The following is a 9496-nucleotide window of genomic DNA, read 5'->3' as shown; positions in this document are numbered from 1 at the left end:
ATGAGTGTCATCTGATGAAGATAATCAAAGGTTAGTGATTAATTGTATCTCTTTCTGTAGCTATCTTTCGCTGGAAAAATGGCTGTGCTTATTGTGGTTTTGTGGTGACCTAACATAATCGTTTGTAGTGCTTTCGCTGAAAAGCATATTTGAAATCGAACAATTTGGTGGGATTAACAACAAGATTACCTTTAAAATGATATAAGACACATGAATGTCTGAGGAATTTTAATTATGAGATTTCTGTTTTTTGAATTTGGCGCCCTGCACTGTCACTGGCTGTTGTCATATCATCCCGGTGACGGGATTGCAGCCATAAGAAGTTTTAAACAAATTAGGGATTCTGGTAACAGAACTTTTCAGTCAGAAATTGATGTAATTATGTTGCAGCTTGAGCAACAAGGACAGCGAGATAAACACTGTTGATATTCTGTGGTGGTCGCTGCAACAGGGAGGAGAGAGAGACAATGGGTGCTAGTCACACAGTTACTCAATGTCATTTATTTTAACATAGCAAGTCTGAGCCCGGCCTGGCACAATCAAATCAATTGCAGTCAGACTGCCTCCAGTCATTTGTGTGTCTTTATTATTTCAACAAACAGTGCGCTTAAAGCTTCAGACAAGCTCACTGCATATATGTGACAGACTGGCTCAAATCAGTCTTATGTAGCCACATTTTTACATTAGATAAGTAGAGACTCAGAGTTACAAAATGGTATATCATACACTACAGTTAAGGAACAATGGGAAAGTAATTTTAACTTTATAGTTGATAAACTTGTAAACTCACTTTTGAGAAAATGGCCTTTGAATGTTTTGGTACTACTACTGGAGAGCCCTTCTTTGTCTACACCCATTCAGAATCTTTCGCACCTTCTGAAGCTTTAGCCCCACCCATCTCTTTAAGGGTTGATCCAAGCGTTCTGTACTAACAGCAGCAGCCAAGCACCCAAGCTAACTTGCTAGCTACTTCCAGACACAAATGAGTGAACAGCTCACTGAACATTACTCGCCCTAGGCTGTCCGGAGCATTGGTGACTGCAACTGTGCTGTCAGATTGTCCAGTCTTAAATTCAGAGCATTTTGATCTCGGAGCGTTCAGAGCGCTATCATATTCAAATTCCACTGATTTCAAACATAACATAACGCTAGTGAACCAGTTAGCTAGCTAACAGTGCACTTTAACTTGGCATTAGGTTTATGCAATTTTCCTACACGATACATTAAAAAAAAATGCTGCATTAGACAGAATTACCTAGGCATATTGACCAGCTCAAATAGACAGAAGCGTGCTATATGGCAGACCAATCCAGACTCATGTCTCGGCATTGTCCAGCCCACTCATTATCTCAGTCAATCATGGCTAGTGGGAAGGTTGCTGGCTTTTTCTGTGGCTAAATCAACTAGGCTCATAATTTAAATATTTTATTTGTATTTGTTATTAAGGCACATAAAAGTTCACATGTTTGAGAAGGCATTTCTGACAGAAAATGCATTTTGATTTAAAAAAAGTTTGTGATCAAACGGCTCTCCTGTGAAGCTGTAACCCACGACATACACCTAGTTTCCTGAAACGGGTCACATAATTGATTTGAATAAAACACTTAATTATGTGTCTAAATATGGAAAAATACATTTTTGAAATTTTCAATCAATCGATTGGTCGAAAGAACAAATGACTCTTGGTCGGTCAAGATTATTTTTATTCGGGGACAGCCCTAATTGCTGACACATCCATTATGATTAGTTCATTCACATTAGTCATTTTGATAACAAGTCAAAGCTTAATTTGCCTTGACACCAGACATAATACTTAAGTAGGGTAATGCCTTACTTGTGGTGAAGGTTGTTGACACCAGTTGACTTTGCATTCCATTGTCCAGCACAGTGCAGACAGTGACAGAGTACTGAGTACCACCTTGCAGGTCAGAGAGAGTGATGCTGGGTGAAGATGTGGTAGTGATGTGTGGTTCTGTCCCTGGACAGCAGTAGGAGATCTGGTAATGATGTTGGGTTTGGTTCAATCCTGGTGGCTGGTTCCAGCTAACAGCAGCTGATGTGGTGTCCACTGAGTCAACAGTCAGCTGGTCTGGAGCAGGAAGTACTAAGGGAAAATACATTACTGTCAGTGTTACAGTTTAACTCCAGAAATATATTACAGGACACAAATTAGAATAGTAGTCAAAGTAGAAAATAATGCTTGCAATTCCTTTTGATGTGGGAAGAAATAAGATAAAAACAGAAGTCACCTGGCAAAAAGGAATTAGATTTGATTTTTTTCCTACCGATCTGTACAACCTACTCCACATTTTCAAAGTGAAAGCAAAATTATACAAAAAACAAAAAAAAAACAAAGATGTCTTGATAGTGTATGTCTTGCATATCAAATCAAATGTATTTATATAGCCCTTCGTACATCAGCTAATATCTCGAAGTGCTGTACAGAAACCCAGCCTAAAACCCCAAACAGCAAGCAATGCAGGTGTAAAAGCACGGTGGCTAGGAAAAACTCCCTAGAAAGYCCAYAACCTAGGAAGAAACCTAGAGAGGAACCAGGCTATGAGGGGTGGCCAGTCCTCTTCTGGCTGTGCCGGGTGGAGATTATAACAGAACATGGCCAAGATGTTCAAATGTTCATAAATGACCAGCATGGTCAAATAATAATATTCACAGAAGTTATCGTCACAGAAGTTATATGTGACAGCATCATGTTATGGGTATGCTTGTCACCAGCAGAGCCTGGTGAGTTTGTCAGGATCATAATAAATTTAAAAGAAGCAAAGCCCAGGTAAACAGTTTGAGGAAACCCTGTCTCAGTCTTCTGAATACCTAACTGGGATAGAGTTTACATTTTATGCTTGAAGATTACCCAAAATCAAATGCCAAAGACACACCAGTAGGTCTTTCCAATAGGTGTTGAGAGTTCCTGAACGGTCCAGTCTCAGTCCAAAAATATGTATTATTGCTGTGCATCAATGATCCCTAATCAAATTCACAGTGCTTGAGAGTTGTTGACAAACATATGTTTCCCTAAGAGTTGTGTAAAGTTGGTAGAATCTTATTCAAAATGATTCACAGCTGTGATGGCTGCCAAAGGTGCTTCCACCAAGTATTAACTTTGGGGTGTGAAGACATATGCAAATGGAGACATACTCATTTTATTTTATTTATTATTGCAACAGTTTCTATAATATATATTTATTTAACTGAAAATGTGGAGTAGGTTGTGTACATCAGTAGGAAGAAAATGTCAAATGTAATGCATTTGTATATATTATTTCAGTTGCAGTTACTAGTTACCTTACCAAAATTGTAGAGGCATTAGAAGAACACACAAATAATTATTACCAATAATTGAATGACATGTAATTGCAGGATAAATTAATGTTAGAGTTTACATAGCCTGGTTCCTCTCTAGGTTTCTTCTTAGGTTTTGGCCTTTCTAGGGAGTTTTTCCTAGCCACCGTGCTTCTACACCTGCATTACTAGCTGTTTGGGGTTTTAGGCTGGGTTTCTGTACAGCACTTCGAGATATTAGCTGATGTACGAAGGGCTATATAAAATAAAATTGATTGATTGAATTGATTGACATAGCTGGCCATAAATGGATGTTGCATTTGACTTTATGGGTTATGTATGGTTCTAACCCATTGCTTTCTCCTTCAATACAGATAATAATATGATTAGGCTATATTTTTACATGAAAAACCAAAGGGTGTCAGATTTCCAGTCATTCCAATTAATGAAATACCCCTTGATCTTCAAGAACAGGACTTGGAAATATGAAAATATAGATTAGTCAAATTGTTTAACCTGAGCATAACCTAAAAACTAAAGACTTATTAGCTTACTCTGTTCATGTTTATTTTTTTGTCATTGAGGAGAACAGGGCTCATTGTTTTGAGTTGAAAAAGAAATACCGCTCTCCTGGAATGGCATGCCTTGAGCTCTATCGACAAGTGGTATTTGCATGTGAAAAATGAATGCCATATGCTCCATTTGCTATATTCCTATTGTTTACTTTTTTGTTGGTGACACTTTGATACCTCCATAATTTGCAGTTATTTAGGTCTCTCAAATGTGTACAAATTTGAACATGTGTCTTTTAGGCATATGGATATATTTTTTTTTTTTATCAGCACTAATTAAAATGAGCAATAAAAGCCCCATTATTGGTCTTCTTCAATTAAACGTGCTTTTATTAGCATGTGTGGAGCACAATACCACGGAGGAGTTTAGAAGGGAGGAAACCCCCTCAAACTTGTATTACATAAACTGGGATCCGCATTATGCAGCTGTTGCAGGAGCGCATTTTTCACTGGCTGTCCACTGATTGATAGGCAGATTAAACTTCATTAATTCAACCATTATTGGGTTAAAATAATTGTGAACAGCCATCGATCCGTAATGCAAGAATAAATGAGAGAACAGCATGATTCAGATCCATGTGCTATGTAGCCTATAATAGGCCTCAATTATATCCTTATTACCCGTAGGCTACACCACTGCTGTAGTCCTTCCCTCCAAGACTTTATTGAAATTGGATGTATATGCTAGTCTTTGGATGCCGACAGCAGTCGCACCATTGGAAAACATAGTTTGAACTGTAGTCTACAAAAGCCTGTTCCTGCTCTTTTTCTGTAATCCATCAAACACATTTGGTGTGCCATCATAGTGGTCTCTGACTTGTGAGAATCGATCAGGTGGAACAAACTTAAACTTTGTTCCACCTGATTTGAAAAATTATCCTAGAAGTAATGAAGTAGTTTTTAAAAATATCTGTAATCTGATTACACAATTTTTGCTGGTAATGTAACGGATTACAAATTGAAAAAAATCTATAATCCATAACGAATGACATGTAATCCTTTACTAATCACCAGTTGTATTATTTTCCATAGAATGCATACAGCCCTGAGTTTATTCTTTTTTTATACCATGGCTATAATTTTTAACATTTGCCACTAGAAATGTGTTCATTTGCCACTAGAAATGTGTTCAACATCCACTGACATAGCTAGCAAGTTTACTAGATAGCAACAGTAGTTGCCATGGTAACAAAATAAACAGACTTGATAGTTTAGCTGACCAAATCTTCAGTACTAGCTTGTTATTATGAGAATCGAATTCAACAATGCCAGTAATGTTTTCAATTCAACTTTTGATTTCAAAAGCAGCTCAAACAGAACATGTAAGAATGAACTATAGCCATTGAATTCTACCGTGCGGATATACCATGCTATATAAAGGAAATAATGCATGCTCTAGAATGCCCTTCAAGCCAATCATAAAGGAGTATTGAACAATGCCATGGTATAATTAAGCAATAAGTCCAAAGGGGTGTGGTATATGGCCAATATACAACAGCTAAGGGCTGTTCTTCTGTGTTACGTTCCCCAGTTTCTGTGTTGTTCTTCTGTCAGAAGGAAAAGAAGAAAGAGAGAGGAGGAGAGTATGAGAGAGGAGAGAGAGATGAGAAGAGAGAGAGAGAGAGGAGAGAGAGAGAGAGATGAGAGAGAAGAGAGAGAGAGAGATGAGAGAGAGAGAGACTAGACTGAGATGAAGAGTGAGCAGAAGAGAGAGAGAGAGAGAGCAGACGAGAGAGATGGATGAAGAGGAGAGAGAGGAGATAGATTTATCAGGCAGGCTCGAGTGATCCATTGCTGGTGAGAGAGATTAGGATTGCTTGAGTATTAGTGGTTGGTTGTTTAACAGAAAGTGTGGCAAGCTGTTACTGTGTTAGTTGTTCCTGGCGCAAGGCAGTTTGTATATTTCTGTGCAGTTTGCTTTGCTCAGTCAGGACAGAAGCCTCATTTGATTGTCCTGTGTTTTCTGAGTCGGTTGCTGAAATTAGTTAATAATTATTACGTGTTTCATTTGTTGCGCCGAGAAGGAACGGCCACCTACGCGAGTGCTTAGGGCAACGAGGCGCCCAGCGGGCATACATTATACCCGTAGGCTATAGGTTTCACGTGGTCTAGGCACGAAGCTTAGTGGTGTTTAAGACCTGGGCGGGACCACCCCCTGTATTTGGTTAGGGCAGCCAAGGTTTGGTAGTTATACTGACTAGTACTAGTATTAGCGTGGGTAGGCAGGTTAGCATGATGGAGTGAAAGGGGGAGCTTTGTATATTTTTACTTTCGTTTTTGCTTTGGTTCCCGTCCAGCCCCTTATTTCCCCATTGTTACCGGTGTAAGGAAAGTAAATCCTAGTTAAGTGGGTCAAAAGTCTGCGCTGTTTGTCGTCCTTCCTGGCACACCGTGACAAGTTGTTCATACCTATATTCACTCACGGGAGTTGAGTTGCAGCCAGGGGTGTTGACGTTCCCTCTGTCCACAGAGGCTCTGAGTAAACATGAATGGTCGGGCTCATCCGGGATTCCATTAAACCCACCGGACCCTGCTGCTCTGAGCTCTCTGTGGTTAGTGATTGAGGTGTGATGGTAGGTTGTGAGTTTGGATGACTTGTTTAGTTTGTGTGTTCATTTAATTGCGGTGTACAAGATGGCTGCCTCAGCCATCTCCAAATTCATTGAAGTGCCCTCTATTGATTGTTTGTTGAGGTTTCGTAAAGTAGACCTTTTAGCTATAGCTGACCATTATGGATTTGTTATCACTGAGAAAGCCCTAAAGGCTGAGCTTTTGGTGCTAGTCAGGAAGGGTTTAGTGATAGAAAGAATTTTCTCATTGCATTGAGAGGAGACGGGTAGACTTTCCGATGCCAAGTCAGAGGACAGGGCAGAGGAAGGGGTTGCTCGTACCCCCTTTYCATTGCCTCGATTCGATCCTTTATCTTCTGCTTCAGGTCATTCAGACGGGGCCGCTAGGCTGAAGGTGAGGCTGGCCCGGTTAGAAATGCAGCAAAAAGATAAAGAGAGACAGATGAATTTTGATCTTGAAATTAGGAAAATGGAAATCGACAAGGAGGTGAGGATTCGACAACTGGAGCTAGATGCTGGCTCCAGTGCGACTCCACAAGCTGCTCATCATCATGCCCACTTCGATGTGAGTAAAAATATTGCTTTAGTCCCTCCATTCCGAGAGTCGGAAGTTGATTCCTATTTCTCTGCGTTTGAGCGTGTGGCCGCTGCGCTGCATTGGCCACTTGAGGTTTGGCCGCTCCTGTTACAATGTAAATTGTCTGGGAAAGCCCAGGAAGTAGTAGCTGCTCTCTCCCTGGAAGACAGTTTACTCTACGAAACAGTTAAAACTACCGTGTTGCGGGCTTATGAGTTGGTGCCTGAAGCTTATAGACAGCGCTTCAGGAACCACAAGAAACCCTCTCACCGTACTTTTGTTGAGTTTGCAAGGGACAAAGAGTCTCTGTTTAATCGATGGTGTTCAGCCAGCAAAGCTAACACCTTTGCTGATATTCGGGAGTTGATGCTGTTGGAGGATTTTAAAACCAACCTCCCGGATAGAATTGTAGTTCATTTAAATGAACAAAGTGGTGACATTGGCCCAGGCAGCAGTGTTGGCAGATGAGTARGCTTTGACACACAAGACTGTCTTTGGTGCACCTCGTTTTGAAGGTAGACTGATTACGTCATCAGTGCCTCATTCAGGTCGCTTTTCCTCTGACAAGCTTTTTCATGAAATCCGTGAATATTTTTACTGTCACCAAAAGGGTCACGTGATTGCGGACTGCCCAGTTTTGAAAAATAAACCGAAACAGTCCCAGTCACTGTCCCCAAAAAGGAAAAGTTTGGGTRTAGTCAAGTCTTTGGCTCGTCCGTTGGTCCGAGGTATTGATTCAGCATTTGAGAAACCGGATCCTGTTTATGCTCCGTTTATCTCTGCCGGTTGTGTTTCCTTAACTGGAGAACAAGCAGATCAAAAGCCCATTAAAATCTTACGAGACACCGGGGCGGCGCAGTCAGTAATCATTACTGATGCTTTACCCTGGTCTCCTGAAACGTATTGTGGCTCACATGTTATATTACAGGGGATAGAGACAAAAACAGTACCTGTACCARTACACTGGGTCCACTTAGTGTCAGACTTGGTATCAGGACGTTTCCGTGTTGGTGTAGTGTCTACACTACCAGTAAAAGGAGTAACATTGCTACTAGGGAATGATATTGCTGGTGGTAACGTTACTCCTGTGTTAGAGGTAGTGGACAACCCAGAAATCAGAATTGCAGATGAGAAATTGGTTCAAGCATTTCCACATGTTTTTCCTGCTTGTGTGTTAACGAGGGCACAAACTCGCAAGCTTGGAGATGTGGTGGATTTGGCTAGTTCCATTTTTGAGAATGTTGAAGTAGAAGACAATACACTGAGTATTCCTTCTGCAAGGCCGACTGTTTTTACTCCTGTAAAAACTAAGGCAGGGGACTGCGAAATCGCGCCCCAATTACATGACATTCTCTTGTCTGTCACCCCTAACAAGGTGATTGAATGTCAAAAAGGAGACACCAGTCTTCGCAAGTGTTTTTGCTTCAGTAATTTCCATTGAGGAAGCTAAAACTAGAGAGACTGCCTACTTTATGGAAGCAGGAGTTTTGATGCGGAAATGGGCAGCTCATGACACCGTTAATGACTGGAGTGAAGTATGTCAAGTGGTTGTTCCTACACCGTTCCGACAGCAGGTGCTGTCACTCGCCCATGACCAGGCGTGGTCTGGACATTTGGGGATCACAAAGACCTATAACCGAGTCCTTCGACATTTTTTCTGGCCAAGTTTGAAGTCTGACGTGGTCCAATTTTGTAAAACTCACTGGGAAAGCGAATCAAACAGTTCCTAGAGCACCGCTCTGCCCAATTCCTGTGGTGGGGGAACCGTTTGAAAGAGTGATAATTGATTGTGTAGGTCCATTGCCGAAAACCAGGTCAGGTAACCAGTTCCTACTAACAATAATGTGCAGTGCTACTCGATACCCAGAGGCTATTCCTCTCCGTACTGTAACGGCTAAGACTGTGGTGAAGGCACTGGTGAAGTTCTTCTCTACTTTTGGACTCCCTAAAGTAATCCAAACTGATCAATGACACAACGCGAAGTGCCTGGACACAGCCCTTAGCCGTGGTATGTTGCCAATTTACCACAAACCCCTGAGGTGCCTTATTTCTATTATAAACTGGTTACCAACGTAATTAGAGCAGTAAAAACAAAATGTATGGTCATACCCGTGGTATACGGTCTGATATACCACTGCTTTCAGCCAATCAGCATTCAGGGCTCGAACCACCCAGTTCATAAATGTATTTATAAACTGGGTGGTTCGAGCCCTGAATGCTGATTGTCTGAAAACCGTGATATATCAGACCATATACCAGGAGTATGCTTTTTTGTTTGTTTTACTCTTCTAATTACGTTAACTTTTTAGGGCTGCAGGGGCAGTATTGAGTAGCTTGGATGAAAGGTGCCCATTTCAAACGGCCTCGTACTCAATTCTTGCTCGTACAATATGCATATTATTATTACTATTGGATAGAAAACACTCTCTAGTTTCTAAAACCGTTTGAATTATATCTGTGAGTAAAACAGAACTCATTTT

The 9496-nt window shown here is 40.9% G+C and overlaps 1 long non-coding RNA gene across 1 annotated transcript in view; it reads right to left on the bottom strand.

Moving 5' to 3' along the window:
- Window positions 1–9496, bottom strand: part of LOC139025300 (uncharacterized) — a 32244-nt gene that overhangs the window by 9491 nt on the left and 13257 nt on the right. Inside the window, exon 2 of the long non-coding RNA XR_011476860.1 lies at window positions 1835–2104. This is a non-coding gene — a long non-coding RNA (uncharacterized lncRNA). The remainder of the gene's footprint in view (window positions 1–1834; window positions 2105–9496) is intronic.

Source organism: Salvelinus sp. IW2-2015, unplaced genomic scaffold, assembly GCF_002910315.2.
Source record: "Salvelinus sp. IW2-2015 unplaced genomic scaffold, ASM291031v2 Un_scaffold2482, whole genome shotgun sequence".
NCBI classification, from domain to species: domain Eukaryota; kingdom Metazoa; phylum Chordata; class Actinopteri; order Salmoniformes; family Salmonidae; genus Salvelinus; species Salvelinus sp. IW2-2015.
Note: the sequence above shows the minus strand (reverse complement) of the source record. Positions and strands in the feature narration are given on the sequence as shown.